Source organism: Sapajus apella, unplaced genomic scaffold, assembly GCF_009761245.1.
Source record: "Sapajus apella isolate SASKATOON/1434 unplaced genomic scaffold, GSC_monkey_1.0 scaffold38, whole genome shotgun sequence".
NCBI classification, from domain to species: Eukaryota; Metazoa; Chordata; class Mammalia; order Primates; family Cebidae; genus Sapajus; species Sapajus apella.
The window spans coordinates 20,046,526-20,067,858 of NW_022436978.1; the positions used below are offsets into that span (position 1 = coordinate 20,046,526).

The 21,333-nt window shown below is 41.0% G+C and overlaps 1 protein-coding gene and 2 long non-coding RNA genes across 5 annotated transcripts in view; 1 reads left to right on the plus strand and 2 right to left on the minus strand.

Annotated features, from left to right (window-relative positions):
• Window positions 1-21,333, minus strand: part of LOC116565015 — a 719,225-nt gene that overhangs the window by 513,413 nt on the left and 184,479 nt on the right. The window lies entirely within an intron of this gene.
• LOC116565020 lies at window positions 1,267-12,602 on the minus strand. The gene is made up of 3 exons (XR_004275216.1): window positions 12,557-12,602; window positions 6,748-6,753; window positions 1,267-1,353 (listed from the first exon to the last, which is right to left on the minus strand). It is a non-coding gene; the product is annotated as an uncharacterized LOC116565020 (long non-coding RNA).
• On the plus strand, window positions 1,944-21,306 carry LOC116565022. The gene is made up of 3 exons (XR_004275218.1): window positions 1,944-2,196; window positions 17,493-17,499; window positions 21,296-21,306. It is a non-coding gene; the product is annotated as an uncharacterized LOC116565022 (long non-coding RNA).

Genomic DNA, 21,333 nt, shown 5'->3' on the forward strand with positions numbered 1-21,333 from the left:
CTTATAACATCATTTCACAGTACTGTACATATAGCCTACTCAACTTACGACCAAATCGTGTTACGACCGGCCTGTCGGAACCAATCATGGTCATAAGTCGAGCACTAGCTGTAATCATCTCAATAAATGCAGAAAAAGCATTTGACAAAACCTAGCATCGCTTTATAATTAAAACCCTCAGCAAAACTGGCATTGAAGGGACATATTTCAAAGTAATAAAAGCCATATATGACAAACCCACAGCCAATACCACACTGAATGGGGAAAAGTGGGAAGATGGGCACCCTTGTCTTATTCCAGTTCTCAGGGAGAAAGCAGTCACTTCTATTCAACATAGTACTGGAAGACCTAGCCAGAACAATTAGACAAGGGAAAGAAACAAAGGGCATCCAAATTGGAAAACAGAAACTCAAACTGTCACTGTTCACTAATGATGACTATACACCTAGAAAACCCTGAAGACTCATCTAAAAACCTCCTAGGTCTGATAAATGAATTCAGTAAAGTTTCAGGATACAAAATCAATGTACACAAATCAGTAACACTGCTATACACCAATTACCAAGCTGACAATAAAATCAAGAGCTCAATCCCTTTTACGGCAGTTGCAAAAAAATAAAATACCTAGGAATATACTTAACCAAGGAGGTGAAAGATCTGTACAAGGAAAATTACAAAACACTGCTGAAAGAAATCATAGATGATACAAACAATTGGAAACACATCTCATGCTCATGAATGGGTAGAATAAATATTATAAAAATGACCATACCACCAAAAACAATCTACAAATTTAGTGCAATTCCCATCAAAATACCACCATCATTCTTCACAGAACTAGAAAAATCAATCCTAAAATTCATACGAAGCCAAAAAAGAGCCCACATAGCCAAAGCAATACTAAGCAAAAAGAACAAATCTGAAGGCTTTGTATTACCTGACTTCAAGCTATACAAAAGACTATAGTTACCAAAATAGGATGGTACTGATATAAACATAGGCATGGAACAGAATTGAGAATGCAGAAATAAAGCCAATACTTACAGCCAACTAATCTTCAACAAAGCATGCAAAAACAAAAAGCAGGGAAAGGACACCCTATTCAACAAATGGTGCTGGGATTACTGGCAAGTTACATGCAGAAAAATGAAACTGGATCCTTATGTCTCACCTTATACAAAAATCAACTCAATATAGATCAAAGACTTAAATCTAAGGCCTGAAACCATAAAAAATCTAGAAGACAACATTTGAAAAACTCTTCTAGACATTGACTTAGGCAAAGAATTCATGACTAAGAACCCAAAAGCAAATGCAACAAAAACAAAAATAACTAGATGGGACCTAATTCAACTAAAAGGCTTCTGCAAAGCAAAAGAAATAATCAGCAGAGTATACAGACAACCCACAGAGTAAGAGAAAATATTCACAAACTATGCATCCAACAAAGGACTAATATCCAGAATCTACAAGAAACTCAAACAAAACAGCAAGAAAAAAAACAAATAACCACATCAAAAAGTGGTTAAGGACATGAATAGACAGTTCTCAAAAAAAGATATACAAATGGCCAACAATCATATAAAAGGACGCTCAACATCACTAACTATCAGAGAAGTGCAAATTATAACCACAATGAGATACCACCTTACTCCTGCAAGAATGGCCACAATTTAAAAATAAAAAATAAGAGATGTTGGGATGGATGTGGTGAAAAGGAAACACTTTTGCACTGCTAGTGGGAATATAAACTAGCACAACCACTGTGGAAAACAATATTAAGATTCCTTAAAGAACTGAAAGTAGAAGTACCATTCAATCCAGCAATCCCCCTACTGGGTATCTACCCAAAGGAAAAGAAGTCAATATATTACAAAGACACTTGCACATGCATGTTTTTTTATAGTAGCACAATTCGTAATTGCAAAAATATAGACCCAAGCTAAATGCCCATCAACTGAGTGGATAAAGAAAATGTGGAATATATACACTATGGAATACTACTCAGCCATAAAAAGGAATAAAATAATGGCATTTGCAGCAACCTGGACGGATCAGGAGACCATTATTCTACGTGAAGTGAATCAGGAATGGAAAACAAAACATTGTATGTTCTTACTTATAAGTGGGAGCTAAACTATAAGGATGCAAAGGCATAAGGAGGATACAATGGACTTTTGGGACTTGGGGAGAAGGGTGGGAGAGAAGTGAGGGATAAAAGACTACACACTGGGCACAGTGTACACTGCTTAGGTGACAGGTACACCAAAATCTCAGAAATCACCACTAAACAACTTTTCCATGTGATCGAAAACTACCTGTTCCCCGAAACTATTGAAATAAACTTTTAAAAAAATTATTGAGTATTTATTCTATTTACCAATATTACCATATAAAGTATTTATTTTGCCAGTGCAGTAAGATTTTAACATTCATTCTCCTGTCTGGCACAACAACTCAATGAGATGGAAACTGTATTAATGTTCTCCAGAGAAACAGAGCCAGTATATATCTATATCTAGCTATATAAGAAAGAGAGATATTACTATGAAAATTCATTGACATGATTATGCAAGCTGGAAAACTGATGGTACAATACAGTCTGAACCCAAACACCTGAGAACCAGGGAAGTCACTGAGGGAAGTCCCAGCATCTGAAGGCTCTAAAACCAAGAACTCTGATGTACGAGGGCAGGAGAAGGTGAACAGTGAGAGGGAATTTGTCCTTTCTCAGCCTTTTGTTCTATCCGGGCCCTCAACAGATTGGATGATGCCCACTCACATTGGTGAGGGTGATCTTCTGTACTCAATCTACTGATTCACATGCTAATCTCTTCTGGAAACACCCTCGAAGACACACCTAGAAATGCTCTGCTACCTATCTGGGCATCCCTTAGCCCAGCCAAATTAACACATAAAATTAACCATCAGAGAAATATTATGCATCCTACTCTAGAGATGAAAAAAACTGAAGCACACAGAAAATGAATGGTTTAAGTTGACATCATTCAGCAGTAACAGAGTCAGGACCGAAATATCGGTCTATCTTACTCACTATGCTAACTCCACACACCTGATTAATCACCAAATTCTATCAATTCTACTTCTTGAATATCTTTCAAGAACTTTCTCTTCATTGCATCTTAATTCAGGCGTTTGTCAGTCCTCTTAGTCTTCAATCTTGGATTCTGTGTTACTTTCTCAGGGCTACATAACAAAATGCCACAAACTGGATGGCATGAACAACAGAAATGTATTGTCTCACAGTTCTGTCGGTCAGAAGTTCAAGATTAATAGATCAACAGGGGCGGTGTGGTGGCTCATGCCGGTCATCCCAACACTTTGGGAGGCTCAGGCAAGTCGATAACCTGAGGTTGGGAGTTCGAGACCAGCCTAACCAAAGTAGAGAAACCCCATCTTCACTAAAAATAATAACGAGTCAGGCATGGTGGTACAAGCCTGTAATCCCAGCTACTCAAGAGGCTGAGGCAGAAGAATCACTTGAACCTGGGAGGCAGAGGTTGCAGTGAGCCAAGATCATGCCATTGCACTCCAGCCTGGGCAACAAGAGTGAAACTACATCTCAAAAAAAAAAAAAAAAAATAGGTCAACAGGATCAGTTGTTCCTGATGGCTCTGAGGGAAGAATCCAGGCCCCTCCCCTGGACCTGTAGATGCCTGTCTTCTCCCTGTGTCTCTTCACATCATCTTCCTTTTATGTGTGTCTATCTCTGTGAACAAGTCATTTTTTTTAAAAATAAGGACACCAGCCATATTGGCTTAGGGGACCACTGTACTTCAGTAAAAACTCATAAATTACATCTGCAGTGACCCTATTTCCAAACTGAGGTACTGGACATTAGGAACTCAACCATCGCTTTTAAAAGGGAATACAATTCAACCTATAACAAGTCCCTTCTAATCTTTCTCCACTTCACACTGAAGTGCTTTTGCTAAAATTCCAACCTAACCCTGTCATTCTCTTGCTTCTAGATTTTCAAGGACAGGCCCCAGCTTTCAGGATAAAAGCTAAATTTAGGGAATATGGGAATAATGGGGTTCCTTACCATTCCGTGGTGATATTCTGTGTCAGCCCTCCAGCTTTTTTTCTAGCTTCTTTTCTATCTTTGTTCAGCTCTTGAACTTTAAAGTTTCAGACACAATCAACGTGATTCGCTCTCTTCTACCTCCGGACCCTTGCTGGACCTCAGTCTACCCTGAATGCCCTGAATGCTGCATCCTTCTCCCTCATCTCACGTTTGAGTCTCAACCCACAAAGGAGGAGATGATCCCTTTCTTTTCTTTTTCACGAGTTTTTATAGAAAACATTCCTGGTTCCTCCATCTTGTGCTATCTGCATTGCTTGTAAACGAAGGATTTTCAACATGGTTTATTCTGAGCCATATTATATTAAAGAAGAAAAAAATCAAAGGTGTAAAGTAATGACTATCGTAGACCCTAAGGTCTATAAGACCTACTTTGGGGTAGCTATCAAGGTTGTAAATGCAACATTGATCAGAACACATTTTCCTTGTGGTTTGGGTTGCTGGGCTCAGGTATCAAGTGTGTACCTATCCCTTTTTTTTTATTTTCCCCATCTGGGTATGCAGAGCGGGATTGTGCCTTTTTTTTTTTTTTTTCTTGAGACAGAGTCTTGCTCTGTTGCACAGGCTGGAGTGCAATGGTGCCATCTCAGTTCATTGTAACTTCCACCTCCCGGGTTTAAGTGATTCTCCTGCCTCAGCCTCCCGAGTAGCTGGGATTACAGGCGACCACCACCACACTCAGCTAAGTTTTGTATTTTTGGTAGAGACGGGGTTTCACCATGTTGGTCAGGCTGGTCTCGAACTCCTGAGCTTGTGACACACTTACCTCAGCCTCCCAAAGTGCCAGGATTACAGGCGTGAGCCACTGCGGCCAGCCTGATTGTGCTTCTTATCTCTCTACATGAAAAACAACAGCGTAGGACTGCCCTTTATCTCTTTACCAGATATTGACAAGTGAATCAGGATTTTTGTGAGCCTGGCTCTTCCCATTTGATGGGAGGGAAACCCAAGTTCAGTCTCAAGCCTAACTCAGCTTCTAGGACAAAATTTACTGGAAACATTGTGTTCGGAAAGTTATAGGGCCTCTGCCTCTAACAATGAAGTTCATTTTCGTGTGACTATGGATCTTCATGTACATACTCCACTGATGAGCACCTCGGAAGAGAGAAAAGTGAGGGGTACACCAAATTTCCCAACACTTTCCTAGTTATTAGTAGACTCTATATTTATTTGAATTCATATGGTGAATAAGTGTTCCTTGGGTACATATGTGGTGCCTATCTCCACAGAAATAGGATCTCTGCACTAACAACTTGGTTAATGGACTGTGAACTACTTTGGTCACTGTACTGTGAACCACTTGAAGGCAAAGATGGCATCTTAATTGTCTTTATAGATGCAGCACCTGCCACAGAACTTTTGGCAAGGCACTGGAGTCATGTGTAAAAACTCACTTCACCATGGAAAAATGGACCATTCAGTTCAAGAAGAAAAAGTGAACCTTCTGAGTCCTAATATGTACTATAGTATCCAATGGAAAAGAAAAGCATGGCAGAAAATGCTTATGAAATGCTTGTATTCTCTACATAGAATAAACATAGTTATGGTGTGAGATTTAACTAGATGTTAATAAAGAAGCTCCCCCAAATGTTTATAAAGGTAAAATACTCAAGTTCTCAAAGTACTCTGAGTCACAATTTTAGGCAAAATTGCTTAGACAAAGTAATATTTTATCTTTTTAATATAATTGTAAAACTTTTTGGCAGCCATAGGAAACATTGATCATAAGCCTTGTTGAGATAAACCTGAAAGGCGGGGTGTTATTTCTTGACCATATTCGTTTAACATTGCCAAACACACATATTTTACTATATTAGTGCCTTTACTATCCTTTCTGCTACTTAACTTCATCCAGCAAATAACTAAATAACTCATGCTTTCTGTTCTATATGTCCCAGGTTTTCAGGAAGGTATTTTATTATAAAGTTGGAAAACTCCCACCATGTGAATTGCTGTGTTGCAATTCCATTTGGCAAAACATAAATATGACCTGTTAAGCCCATTCACTTAATTCATAACATTCAACTTGAAACATGTTGCTAATTCTAAGAGCACCCACGGATCCGCTCCAGGATGACTGCTTGGGTCAAGTGCCCATCACTGAAAAAATCACTGTATCTAGAGCAATAGGTTTTTGAATGACAGCCCTATTGGAAGGTCCACAGTGAGACAGACAGGCAAGCAGAACATTTCCATGAAGGAAAGACAGTGGAGCACAGTGGAAGAAACACAGACTGGAGAATCAGTGGTCCCATAACCATCTGTAAGGACCTCCGTACCTTCTCCACAAAATGTAGGTGAGTCCAGCTCCAATACTCTTTGATCCTACATGAAACAATTAAGTTTAAAAGGATCTGCTAACCTAGAAAATTAAGTTTCTTCTTTCTTAATGAAGAGAGTGAGTAATATTTGGCTGGAATAGAATGTTTGTGTGACTCCCAAATACTGGCTTCAATGCCCTCAGATAAAGCAATACAGGAGACAAATTAGAAAGAGAATTTCCTCAAAGTCAGAATAGGTGAGCCTTTAGCATCCCTTACATAACAGTACCAAGAATCTACTAACTTTCTGCTCATAATGCCTAGATAGATTTTGCTTCTTATTCAAAACCCACTGAAACTCCTGCCAGATGAAATTCAGACCTTCGGCTCCTTACAATCTTGACTGTGCCTCTGCAGCTTCACCTCCTCCAATGAATCCAAAGTACAGCCACATAATTTCTATGAATCACCTTGTCTTTTCACACCATTATAACATTAGTGACAATAATAATATTTATTAAGCACCTACTATGTGCCAGGCACTGCTCAGGTGCTGAAGACATAGCTGCTAACGACAAATCCTGCCCTCATGGAACTTGCATTTTAAGGGAGGAAACTGGCCATGATTATGTGACCAAACAAAGAATGCGCTGTGGTGAAAGGCGGCTTTAAAAATAGAGGCCAGGGGGGAGATCCAAGATGGCCGTTTAGGAACAGCTCAGGATTGCAGCTCCCAGTGAAAGCGCAGAGGGTGAGTGGACGCCGCGTTTTTATTGCCCACAGACTAGGAAATTCCCGGGCAGAGGTGCTCCACGCTCGCCAGCGCGGCTGTTGTGGCCAGCGCTGCTGTGCCGGCCAGCGCCACTGCTCTGCCCCGCGCGGCTGCTTTGTCGGCGCCCTGGAGCCGCGGTTCTCCATACAAAATACACCGGTCCGGGGGCCCTTTAGGCTGGCGATTGGAGCCACGGGAAGTCGCCCATACGCTGGTTCAAAAAGGGGACTGAGCAGAGAACCAGGACAGTAGATTCCAGGGCAAAAAAAAAAAAAGAAAAGAAAGCGCCACAAACCTCAGTGCCGCTGTTTAAGCCAGCGCAGTGAGTGGCCGCAGGGGAAAACAAACAGACCCCCGCGCCTCTTCAACAGGCGACTGGAACACCAACTTAAAAAAGGCTCTGAGGCAGGGAGCCAGGCGATCAGGCTCGGCTGGCCCCACCCCCACAAAAGAACAGCAACCAGAAACTCTGGATTGAGAATTTCACAGCAAGCGCAGCTGAACCCGGGACGGTCCAGCTCTGTCGGGGAGGGGCGTCCGCCATTACTGAGGCAGCCCGCCGTTGCCAAGGCAACCTGCCATTGCTGAGGCAGCCCGCCATTGCCAAGGCAACCCGTCACAGCAGAGACTCCGCCCCAACAGAGGCGGGCCACCATCGCCAAAGCAGTTCTAACTACACCCATATAATCAGGACTGCAGGAAAGTTCACTTGGCAGCGGGGCGCAGCCCACAGCAGCTCAGCAAAGCTGCCATAGGCCGACAGTGACTAGGCGGCCTCCTTGCTGGGCTGCGCAGGTCTGAAGGAAAAAAAAAAGAAGGCGGCAGCATAACCGAAACTCATAAATAAAGCCCTAAATCCCTGGGACAGAGCACCTGGGAACAAAAAGCAGTTTATGAGTTCAGCTGCAGCAGACCTAAAAGTACCTGCCCAGCAGCTCTGAATGAACAGCAACAGAGCTCACAACTCACCATTTGAGCTCCTATAAAGAAAAGACCGTCTCCTCAAGCAGCTCCCTGACCCCTATATATCCAAAAAGACACCTCATAAAAGAGAGATCAGATTGACACTAGGCGGGTATCCATCTGGGACAAAGATAGCAGAAGAAGAAAACTGGTAACAACCCTTGCTGTTCAACAGCTGCTGCAGGTGAACCCCAGGCAAGCAGGGCCTGGAGTGAACCTCAGCAGACCTACAGCAGAGGGGCCAGACTGTCAGAAGGAAAACCAAGAAACAGAAATAACCTCATCATCAACAAACAGAACGTCAATCTGAAAGATTTGAGACCCAATTGAAAGCCAGCAACTACAAAGTCGACAGGTGGATAAATCCTTAAAGATGGGAAGAAACCGGCGCAAAAAGGATGAAAACACCCGAAACCAGAACACCTCTCCTCCTAAAAGGGATCACAACTCCTCACCAGCAAGGGAACAAGGTTGGATGGAGAACGAGTGTGATGAAATGACAGAATCAGAATTCAGAAGATGGGTAGTAAGAAACTTCTGTGAACTTAAAGAACATGTTCTAACCAAATGCAAAGAAACTAAGAACCTTGAAAAAAGATTTGATGAAATGCTAACAAGAATGGACAAAATAGAAAGGAATATAAGTGAATTGATGGAGCTGAAAAATGCAACACGAGAACTTCGTGAAGCATGCACAAGTATCAACAGCCGAATGGACCAAGCAGAAGAAAGGATATCAGAGGTCGAAGATCAACTCAATGAAATAAAACGGGAAGGCAAGACTGGAGAAAAAAGGGTAAAAAGGAATGAACAAAGTCTCCAAGAAATGTGGGACTATGTGAAAAGACCTAATCTACGTTTGATAGGCGTACCTGAATGCGACGAAGAGAATGAATCCAAGCTGGAAAATACTCTTCAGGATATTATCCAGGAAAATTTCCCCAACCTAGCAAGGCAGGCAAACATTCAAGTCCAGGAAATACAGAGAACACCACAAAGATATTCGTCAAGAAGAGCAACCCCAAGGCACGTAATCGTCAGATTCACCAGGGTCGAAATGAAGGAGAAAATACTAAGGGCAGCCAGAGAGAAAGGTCGGGTTACCCATAAAGGGAAGCCCATCAGACTCACAGCAGATCTCTCAGCAGAAACCCTACAAGCCAGAAGAGAATGGGGGCCAATATTCAACATCCTTAAAGAAAAGAACTTTCAACCCAGAATCTTCTATCCAGCCAAACTAAGCTTCATAAGTGAAGGAAAAATAAAATCCTTTGGGAACATGCAAGTACTCAGAGATTTCGTCACCACCAGGCCAGCTCTACAAGAGCTCCTGAAAGAGGCTCTACACATATAAAGGAACAACAAGTACCAGCTCAACTAAAGGGCAAAACAGCCAGCTAGCACCAAAATGGCAGTATCAAATTCACACATAACAATATTAACCCTAAATGTAAATGGACTAAATGCCCCAATCAAAAGACACAGACTGGCAAATTGGATAAAAAGCCAAAACCCATCAGTGTGCTGTATCCAGGAAACCCATCTCACATGCAAGGATACACAAAGGCTCAAAATAAAGGGATGGAGGAAGATTTACCAAGCAAATGGAGAGCAAAAAAAAGCAGGAGTTGCAATTCTCATCTCTGATAAATTAGACTTTAAAGCAACAAAGATCATAAGAGACAAAGAGGGACATTACATAATGGTAAAAGGATCAATGCAACAAGAAGAGCTAACGATCCTAAATATATATGCACCCAATACAGGAGCACCCAAATACATAAGGCAAGTTCTTAATGACTTACAAAGAGACTTAGACTCCCACACAATAATAGTGGGAGACTTTAACACCCCATTGTCAACATTAGACAGATCAACCAGACAGAAAATTAACAAGGATATCCAGGACTTGAACTCAGACCTGGACCAAGCAAACCTAATAGACATTTACAGAACTCTCCACCCCAAATCCACAGAATATACATTCTTCTCAGCACCACATCACACCTACTCTAAAATTGACCACATAATTGGGAGTAAATCACTCCTCAGCAAATGCAAAAGAACGGAAATCGTAACAAACAGTCTCTCAGACCACAGTGCAATCAAGTTAGAACTCAGAATTCAAAAACTAACTCAGAACCGCACAGCTTCATGGAAACTGAACAACTTGCTCTTGAATGTTGACTGGATAAACAATGAAATGAAGGCAGAAATAAAGATGTTCTTCGAAACCAACGAGAATGAAGACACAACATACCAGAATCTCTGGGACACATTTAAAGCAGTCTCTAGAGGAAAATATATAGCAATAAGTGCCCACATGAGAAACAAGGAGAGATCAAAAATTGACACCCTATCGTCAAAACTGAAAGAGCTAGAGGAGCAAGATCAAAAAAACTCAAAGTCTAGCAGAAGGCAAGAAATAGCTAAGATCAGAGCAGAACTGAAGGAGATAGAGACACAAAAAACCCTTCAAAAAATCAATAAATCCAGGAGCTGGTTTTTTGAAAAGATCAACAAAATAGACCACTAGCCAGATTAATAAAAAAGAAAAGAGAGAATAACCAAATAGATGCAATAAAAAACGATAAAGGGGATATCACCACAGATTCCACAGAAATTCAAACCATCATCAGAGATTATTACAAACAACTCTATGCACACAAACTAATAAACCTGGAAGAAATGGATAAATTCCTGGACACTTGCCTCCTGCCAAGCCTAAACCAGGAAGAAGCCGAAACCCTGAACAGACCCATAACAAGGTCTGAAGTTGAGGCAGCAATTAAGAGCTTACCACCCAAAAAAAGCCCAGGTCCAGATGGGTTCACAGCTGAATTCTACCAGACATACAAAGAGGAGCTGGTACCATTTCTTCTGAAACTATTCCAAACAATACAAAAAGAGGGAATTCTTCCCAAATCATTTTATGAGACCAACATCATCCTGATTCCAAAACCCGGCAGAGACTCAACAAGAAAAGAAAACTTCAGGCCAATATCTATGATGAATATAGATGCAAAAATCTTCAATAAAATACTGACAAGCCGATTGCAACAGCACATCAAAAAGCTTATCCACCATGATCAAGTAGGCTTCATCCCGGGGATGCAAGGCTGGTTCAACATACGCAAGTCTATAAACGTAATTCACCACATAAACAGAACCAAAGACAAAAACCACATGATTATCTCAATTGATGCAGAGAAGGCCTTTGACAAAATTCAACAGCCCTTTATGCTAAAAACACTCAGTAAGCTAGGTATCAATGGAACATATCTCAAAATAATAAAAGCTATTTATGACAAACCAACAGCCAATATCATACTGAATGGGCAAAAACTGGAAGCATTCCCCTTGAAATGTGGCACCAGACAAGGATGCCCGCTCTCACCACTGCTACTCAATATAGTATTAGAAGTTCTAGCCAGAGCAATCAGGCAAGAAAAAGAAATAAAGGGCATTCAAATAGGAAAGGAGGAAGTCAAATTGTCTCTATTTGCAGACGACATGATTGTATATCTAGAAGACCCCATCGTCTCAGCCCCAAACCTCCTGAAACTGATAAGCAAGTTCAGCAAAGTCTCAGGATACAAAATCAATGTGCAAAAATCACATGCATTCCTATACACCAGTAACAGACTTAAAGAGAGCCAAATCAAGAACAAACTTCCATTCACAATTGCCACAAAGAGAATAAAATACCTAGGAATACAACTAACAAGGAATGTAAAGGACCTCTTCAAGGAGAACTACAAGCCACTGCTCAACGAAATAAGAGAGGACACAAACAGATGGAGAAACATCCCATGTTCATGGTTAGGAAGAATCAATATCGTGAAAATGGCCATACTGCCCAAAGTAATTTACAGATTCAATGCTATCCCCATCAAGCTACCAATGACCTTCTTTGCAGAACTGGAAAAAACCACCTTAAACTTCATATGGAACCAAAAGAGAGCCCGCATAGCCAAGTCAATTCTAAGCAAAAAGAACAAAGCGGGGGGCATCACACTACCAGACTTCAAACTATACTACAAGGCTACAGTAATCAAAACAGCATGGTACTGGTACCAAAACAGAGATATAGACCAATGGAACAGAACAGAGGTCTCGGAAGCAACACAACATATCTACAACCATCTGATCTTTGACAAACCAGTCAAAAATAAGCAATGGGGAAAGGATTCCCTGTTCAATAAATGGTGTTGGGAAAGCTGGCTAGCCATGTGCAGAAAGCAGAAACTGGACCCCTTCCTGACACCTTACACTAAAATTAACTCCAGATGGATTAAAGACTTAAACATAAGACCTAACACCATAAAAACCCTAGAAGAAAATCTAGGCAAAACCATTCAGGACGTAGGTGTAGGCAAGGACTTCATGACCAAAACGCCAAACGCATTGACAACAAAAGCCAAAATAGACAAATGGGACCTAATCAAACTCCACAGCTTCTGCACAGCAAAAGAAACAATCATTAGAGTGAATCGGCAACCAAGAGATTGGGAAAAAATTTTTGCAGTTTACCCATCTGACAAAGGGCTGATATCCGTAATTTACAAAGAACTAAAGCAGATTTACAAGAAAAAAACTAACAAGCCCATTCAAAAGTGGGCAAAGGATATGAACAGACACTTCTCAAAAGAAGACATACGTGAGGCCAACAAACATATGAAAAAATGCTCATCATCACTGGTCATCAGAGAAATGCAAATCAAAACTACACTGAGATACCATCTCACGCCGGTTAGAATGGCGATCATTAAAAAATCTGGAGACAACAGATGCTGGAGAGGATGTGGAGAAATAGGAACACTTTTGCACTGTTGGTGGGAGTGTAAATTGGTGCAACCATTGTGGAAGACAGTGTGGCGATTCCTCAAGGACCTAGAAATAGAGATTCCATTTGACCCAGCAATCCCATTACTGGGTATATATCCAAAGGATTACAGATCGTTCTACTATAAGGACACGTGTACACGAATGTTCATTGCAGCACTGTTTACAATAGCAAAGACCTGGAACCAACCCAAATGCCCATCGACGATAGACTGGATAGGGAAAATGTGGCACATATACACCATGGAATATTATGCAGCCATCAGAAACGATGAATTTGGGTCCTTTGTAGGGACATGGATGAACCTGGAAACCATCATTCTCAGCAAACTGACAGAAGAGCAGAAGATCAAACACCGCATGTTCTCACTCATAGGCGGGTGTTGAACAATGAGAACACATGGACACAGGGAGGGGAGCACTACACACTGGGGTCAGTTGGGGGGAAATGGGGGAGGGAGGGTGGGGGGTGGGAAGCTGGGGAGAGATAGCAAGGGGAGAGATGCCAGGTGTAGGTGATGGGGAGGAAGGCAGCAAATCACACTGCCACGTGTGTTCCTATGCAACAATTTTGCATGTTCTTCACATGTACCCCAAAATGTAAAATGCAATAAAATAAATAAATGGGAAAAAAAAAAAAAAAAATAGAGGCCAGGTGGCGACATTGAAGCTGTTGCAGGAACCAACCGGATGAAGAGGAGGAGGCCCCTGGAGAAGGTCCATGCTCAGCACAGGGCCAGACAAATTAGATACATGATTTTTAATTCTCCCTACAATGCTGCACAATGTGGATGACTTTCCCCATTGCATTCTGTGAGGATAAGGAGTTTGCTCAGATTGCGTGGCACAGGAGTCACTGGTCTATAACTCAAATTCAAGCCTGTCCATTTCTTCAGTACCCCCATTGGACTTTATGCCTTTCCTTTCCACTGACATGCTCTTCCCCATGCCTCTGACAGACTCTCCCCATCATTCCTGAGGCTCAACCTTTGCAAAACTTCTCCTGGCCAACTGCATCCTGCTGTCTCCCATTCTTTCCCCAGTGAAGGCACAGATCATGGTCTTTGCCTCTTTCCCACAGCTCTCTATGTGGGATGTCTCTTACAAATGATAAACACATTGGTTGTAGTTTTCCATTTACATATCAGACTTCTCTCCTTGACTGGTAGCTCCTTCAGGCCAGGACCTACTTCCTAGTAATAAAAATATCCCCAGATTTGCCCAAGGCCTGGACCACTGAAAACACTGAAGAAGTATTTGTCAAACAAATGCTATTTGGCTATAGAATGAAATCAACATGATATGGCTGTTGAAGGCATAGCCCTGATGAAAGGCACTGCCACTGGAAATGAAGAAACGATAAAGACCATGAGTCTTTGCCCCCACCCCCCGCCATACCCCAGCAAAATGATCTTTCTCTAGAAAAAAGCAATGACATTAAGACTAGAGATCTCTACACAAGGGTAGCTGCTACTGCAACATGAAAGTGGCTTTTTTTTTTCCCAAATAAAAACTATTTTTAATCATTCAACCATTTTAAAGTTTTCTAAAACTGGCATTTCCAAAAGGTTCAACAGGAATGACATTTTCCTCTTGTGTACTCAAGTGGAGAAAAATTCCCTTCCTTGAACGCTTCATTCTTACGTATTTCCCATTGATACAAGATCCATTGTTTATGGACGTATTTAATTAGCAAGAACTTTATTTTTCAGTGGAATCTCATGCTTAAGAAAAAGGTGAGAAATAGTGTAGGAAATGTTTATTTTAAAGAATGGGTGTTGAAGTGCACAGCATAGAGCATGTTGTGAAACAGGCAGGGCATCACTGTCGCCTCCTACTCAAAACCATTTTAACTATCATCTCTGTATTTGGGTAGCTCAGCTAATTAACAACCTGGTATTACTGTGAAGATGAGATTGGCATGTTATTTGAAGTGGTTTTTAACAGTCTTTAAGCACTAACCACTCAATTTATTAACAGTTTGCTCTACTAAGGTGAAGAAAATTACATAATTATTATGAGTTTGAAAATGAGAGGAAATATATATGTACATTCTATTTATCATCTAAAGATACCAAAATTAAAATGGTATTTTTAAATATGGTAAAATTCCTGTAAATTCATATGAATAGTTGACTGCCAATGGATTTTATGTGTCTGTAATCATCTTCCTTATACCCTTTTGTCAATTTTCTTTTTTAGCTTGATGTGATTTAACACATAGGACAGGAGATTTAAAAAATTAGAAGGAGAATAAGCAGTGGTTAAAAATGTGAAGCTTAGAAGCAAACTGACTAGGTTCAAATCCTGGCTCTACCATTTACCACAAGTTCAAAGACCTTAGGCCACACTTAATTCTTCTGTGCCTCTGTTTCCTCATCTGTAAAATAGGAATCTTAATAATAATATGGCTCACCTGTAGGGCTGATGTGAGAATTAATGATTTAACACATGCATAGCACCAGAACACTTAACAAATGCCAGTTGTCATTAATTGGGCAAGCTCTTCCTGCAATATCCCACTTTCTCATGGTAATAGTTTCACAGTATGATTTTTCTACTGTTCCAAGTAGGAAGGGTCCTTTTTCAACGCTCAAAATTTATCAGGTCACCACATGACAGTGATCATATAGATTTTATCCATTAATTGAAAATGTGCAAAATTACAAAAAGCTACTCTGAATTTCCTCATGATTTTAAATAAATGTGTATTTTTTCCCATTAGCAATGGCATACATATGAAAAGTAGTAGAATACCGCTGTGAAGACAGCATGTGCAGGCCCCAGGGATTCTCAGCCACACATTGGAATCTATTTACTTAGCATCCTTAGGCCTATCCTATTAGAAGGCTAATGCAAAATGAAGTTGGAATAGATACTAAACCATACCGCCAGATTTCTTAGCCGTCACCTAAAGATTTTTCTATAAAAAAAAATCAAAGTTTTCTTTTTCTCTTGTTTATTTCTCTCTCTCTTTGAATGTCAGATCATTTGGCTTTGAGAAGAAACTGGACCAAGAGAAAGCCATTGTATACAGATATTTGAAGTATTAAATGAGATAATATTTGCGAGAAGCCCAGCATGTGGCCTGGAACGTAACTGTGCCCCTGTAAATTCTACTTGAATCACTACTTTTCACCTTACCCAAGTTCCAGACTTGATTCTACTCACAACAAATAGGACAACTTTGAGGAAATGATGGCTGTCACAGGTGACACAGACAACGAAGATGACTGTGCCGGTAATTTGTCTATTTGCCCCCAGATCCATCCCCACATACCCCTTGCTCTACTGGGATCCCAGTCCTGCTAAATGGCCTACGGTCATCTTGGCCAGTGGGAGGCAGTGAAAAGTGATTCAAGAGCAGACAGAAAACAGGCTAGGGAACAGGCTGTCTCTCTGCTTCCAGTGTGTCTTGGGCAGTAACCTTGTGTCCTCTGTGGTTCTGCTCCCATCAGGCGGTGCTGTCTCCTGGGCTTTCAAACACCAGGTCTACCCTTTGTCCCCCCAGCTTCAGGGGTATGAGCTGCTTCCTACTAGCTTCCTACTGTTGCTAATTTCTGGGTTTCCTGGCTGTCCTGTTTGGTCTTTAGACTCTTCCAGTACCTTTGGAACGATTTCTCTGTATTAAATTATCTCTGTTGAATGGCCTGCTATGGACTCTGTTTTCCTGACTCCAGCCTGTCCCAGTTATCTGATGGGTCTTAAGCTCTCTGATCCTATCATCAGTTACGCATGGGTAGTTTCAGGACCTACCTGCCATTTTATCCATCTACTACCTAACCCAATGTCCCCTGTCTGTAGGTGAGGTTTTCTTCTAATGTTCTTTGTGCATCTCTACCATTCCATTTAAAATGCTACGTCATACTGGTCCACTTGTGCATCTATAGACCTACTAGACTCTGAGCTCTTTGAGGTAGAACTGTTTTTCCTCCCTGTTGTGAGTCTAATACAAGAATGGTACATAACAGGACCTGTATGCAAGGGTGATGAATAAATGCATAAATGGAGTCAATGTTCGCAGGCTCCGAGGTGCGCACTCTCTTCTGCCTGTTCATGATCAAAGATCATCATCACGGAAAACCGCAGCTCAAACAGATCTTCCCCAGCAGCCTGCTATCAAACCCAGATTCGACGACAAGAATGCACTGAGGCATTGTTTCTCTGTGAGCCCACTTTTACAGGCGAATTTCCCGAGAGAAGGTTAAGTTATTATCCACCAGCTGCACCTCCGCCATGCTTAGTTTTACCAATTGTTTCCTATAGACACAGGTCTCTGAGAAGGAGTGGGTGGGTGAAAGTCCATAGCAAGGGGTTCACCTGTACTGTGAGGTAAAGGAGTCCCCTGACTCACCCACATCATGTCATCATTCCTCATTGTGAGGAGGCCTCAATTGGAAGTCTGCTGTGCAGACAGCTGCAGTATGTGTTTCTTAGCCAGTAAATGCATGTGGAAAGTGGAGCGTGACAGGGGAAGGCCCAGGAGCAGGGAGGGTGTTTGGAAGTTCAGGACCCAGACAAAACTGGCTGAGGATTGACGGCTGAGATGAAATGTGACAAGTGGTAGGGGACTGGACAGGTTGAGGAGAACACCCAACAGGGGTGGCCCTGGGTGCCCTTTAGCAGAAAAGGATTAGATGGTCTGAGTGGGGAAGAGAGCTAATCACGGAAGCTATCAATTTGACAGCCCTCTGCTCCCTTCTGAAAAGGTGATTTAATTGATTACACTTTGACTTTACAGGAGAAAATGTCACCATTATATTCTCAGATTTGGATTCCTGAAGCCTTTGGGACACAGTAACTTGTATGTTGACTTATTCACTCATTTAATAAACTGTGACTGAACCCTAACTTTACTTTGGGTGTTGTGCTTAGAGCCAGTGGAAATCTCTCACATTAAGACTTACTTTTTGTTTTCACAGACAGGGTGAGGAAATGAGCACCCAAGGAAGAAGGAAGGGTTTCTTTCCTGTCTTCCTTCTCAGTCTAATCATTATTTTATAACCTGAGACAGTTGCATAGCTTAAGCTCATCCCCCACAGTGGGAAAGAATATTTGTCCTAGAATGCCCAGCCCTTAGCATAGCATCTGGAATTTAACTGGTATTTAATACATTTTGGGCCAATGATGGATGGAAGGATGAATGATGGATGGGTCCACTTCAGCACAGGGCTCTCCAAATGGTTACCCATATGTTTCCAATACCAATCTTTCCTCATTTCTTCTTTAGGAAAATAATTTATGCTTAAAGCCAGTTCTGGGGAAGTCAAAAGCTGCTTTAAGTTTCTTGTGGGATTTTCTGTGTTTTTTTGTTTTGTTTTGTTTTTTTGTATGAAGGAAGATATATGGTTGAAGGAAATAAACGGATACATGGGACATCCTTTCAGGTATTTTCCTCAGAGGAGTCATGTTTACCGAGATTCACATTAAAATCTTGCAGCAAATATCTCTTCAAACTCCATACTGCTTTTTCTTCCTTACCAGCATCCCCTCTACTCATTTTAATACCATGTAAACATGTTGCTGATCTAACCTCAGCTGGCTACCTACAACTCACAAATACTACTTTCAGCTTCACAGATATGCTCATCTAGTTTTCTTTTCAAGTCATTCTAAAGAGCAAAGGTCTTTGTGCTCCTGGAAATGCTATTCCCCCCACCGTGTGTGTGTGTGTGTGTGTGTGTGTGTGTGTGTGTGTGTGTGTGTGTGTGTAAACCTATACATATGTTTGTCTGTAAATTATCATAAATATTTGCCTGGCCACACAGATCACTGCAGGTACCTGGCGATCTGGGAAAACTTGTTCTCTTTTTAAATGAACACTGTGCATCTATCCTTTTAGGGGCTTGTGTCTATTTTTTTCCAGGATACAGTGACACCAAGCTGAGAACTGACATTAACCAGAGGAAGGGGTTGGAGAGGCAGAACTGAGATTGGAGCAGCCCAGGGAGGTTCAGAAAGGTCGCTGGAGCTGAGAATGATGAGAGGAGGGTCAAAGCAGCCGCATCCCAGAAGCCATTTAGGAAAAAACCTGAAGCAGGCAAGTGACGGGACTTGATTTACTTCTTTACAACATTATTTTGTGTGCTGTGTGGAAAAGTAATTGGAGACACACAATGCAGAAGAAAGAGACATATGTAACTTAGGGAAAAGCTGAAAGAAATTTAAATTCAGTATTACCATTAAACTTCAGCAATCTACAGTTTTTTAGTATAAAGAGAAAGCATATTTTAAAAAGATACTAAATCACATGGATTAAGTTAAGGATATTTAGAAAGCAAGAATACAATGTTACTTACTATTTCTGTTACTGACATGATTTCTCTCTAAATACTTTCTATATTTTCCCACTATTCTTCAAGGAGCACACGTCACCTTTGACACAATAAATCATAACTCATATATATGATTTAACTTGTTAGCTTTGTGGGTGTGTGTGTGCGTACATGTGTACATGCATGCTTGAACGTAACTTTATTCCTACCAGAAGCATTAACTCCCAACCCTGATGTGGGAGTACTGGGTCCAGGGAGCACCTACAGGCAGCAAGCCCCACCCTCCAGTGCCTGAGACCCAGGAGAAGAGAGGCCATGAGGCTTTCAAAGGAAATAACATGGAAAAACAGGTTCCTGAAAAAGTAGTAAACTGGTCATGATAGGTGAGAAAAGCATGCCAATTAAGTGAGAATGAATGAACTAATAGGAAAATGAGAAAACAAAATGCAAATATCCAGTAATTCCTTAACACAGACTCCTAGTTTTAAGACAGATTCTCAGTTTCCTTTACAATGTTAAAGATGAATTTGTGAGAGTCCTTGTCCTCCTTTCAAAAACAAAAGGAAACAAGCAAAAAAAACTGGCTTTCTAATATGTGGCATGCATTGTGTAGAGTGCTCTATGAACATAAAGTGAGACACGCCTGCGGCACTTAGAATGTTGCTCACCCCCTAACAAACACCACTGATACATTGCTGCTGCTGTTTTTCTATTAGTCTCCATTTTAGAGATGAGAAAACTGAGGTTCAGGAAAAGTGACAGAGTAAAGATTTTAACCCAAGACTCTCTGACTTTAAATTCACTGTAAACTCTTCACTTCGTTGCAGTTCAGTTACAGTCCAAATGCCTTTCCAGGAAGCCTCAAATGGAAATGTTCTAACATGTTGCAAACTGAACTATGAGTAGTCCTTTGAGGTTCTTTCACTATATTGACTACACTTTCTTAAAATGCAACAGGCTGTGAGGTTTACAATGCTCAAAGTTTCTGGTTATTCTCTTTTCCCAGAAGAGCCTTTGATTTTGTTAAGAATCTTACCTTAAATGTATAGATATATGGTTTTGCTTAATAAGTGAGATCAGGGAAACATCATTAGGAATTGCAGGCATTATTCTGAACACAGCCGGTACCATACAGGGCTATAGCTGAAACACCTTGAACAAGATGAGGCTGGTTCTAACCTAAACCACACATAGTACAGGAAAAGTGCCTTGGTTTCTTTTGTGTAACTTCCCAAGGATAGCTGTTATCCTAAATAACGTATCATTTTTGCTGTGGGAGTATACCGGTGAAGAAAAAAGGCTTTTAGATTTGGAAAGACCCAAATCTGGCCCCTTCTCTGTGCTTCCCAGCTGCAGTGTCCCATGCGAGTTATTCTCTTCGAATCTGTTCCTGTGTTGATAGAAAAGGAATGATAGTACCTACATCATAGGAAAGGGGAGCAAGGAGAAAATGAATTGAGAGAAACATGCACAAAGTACTTAGCATAATCCAGATATAGAGTTGGGGCTTGGTAAACGCTGACATTATTAAAAGGAAAACATGTTTTCGGATTCTAAAAAACAACCCTATTTTAGGCGACGTGTTCTAGGGGAAAGAAGTGAGTCAGGAGATGTGGATCCTATTTTGGGATTCAGAACTGTAGTCACAGGAACCAGCAATTTCCCTGAGAGTTTGTGAGTTGATTATAAAATGGAGAAATTAGTATTTTTGCTTACCTGCTTGGATGCATGGAATAAAACTTTCTTCTCCTAAGAATCAAGGGGACAAAACATTTTTTTTTTCAATTATACGGGCCTTTTGTATTGGGCATGAGATGAGATGGGTATTTTAAACCACTTTCTCTTGTATACATTTTTAAAAAATCTATCTGCACATGTCCAATTATCAGCAGCCAATTCTAGTCTATATATGTAGACCAAACAGTTCCTTAGGAGTTCTGAAAACTATGCCAAGATGCTCATGGCTACCAGAAAATAGGAAAACTTTGAAATCAGCAAAATAACTCCTGGAAAATTCTCCTGCTAGTTTATCATTCTTCTTCCCTATCTCCGTGCTGTGCATACTAAAGAGAAGGGGGCAAGAGAAATAATGGATTCTCTGGATTTCCTTGA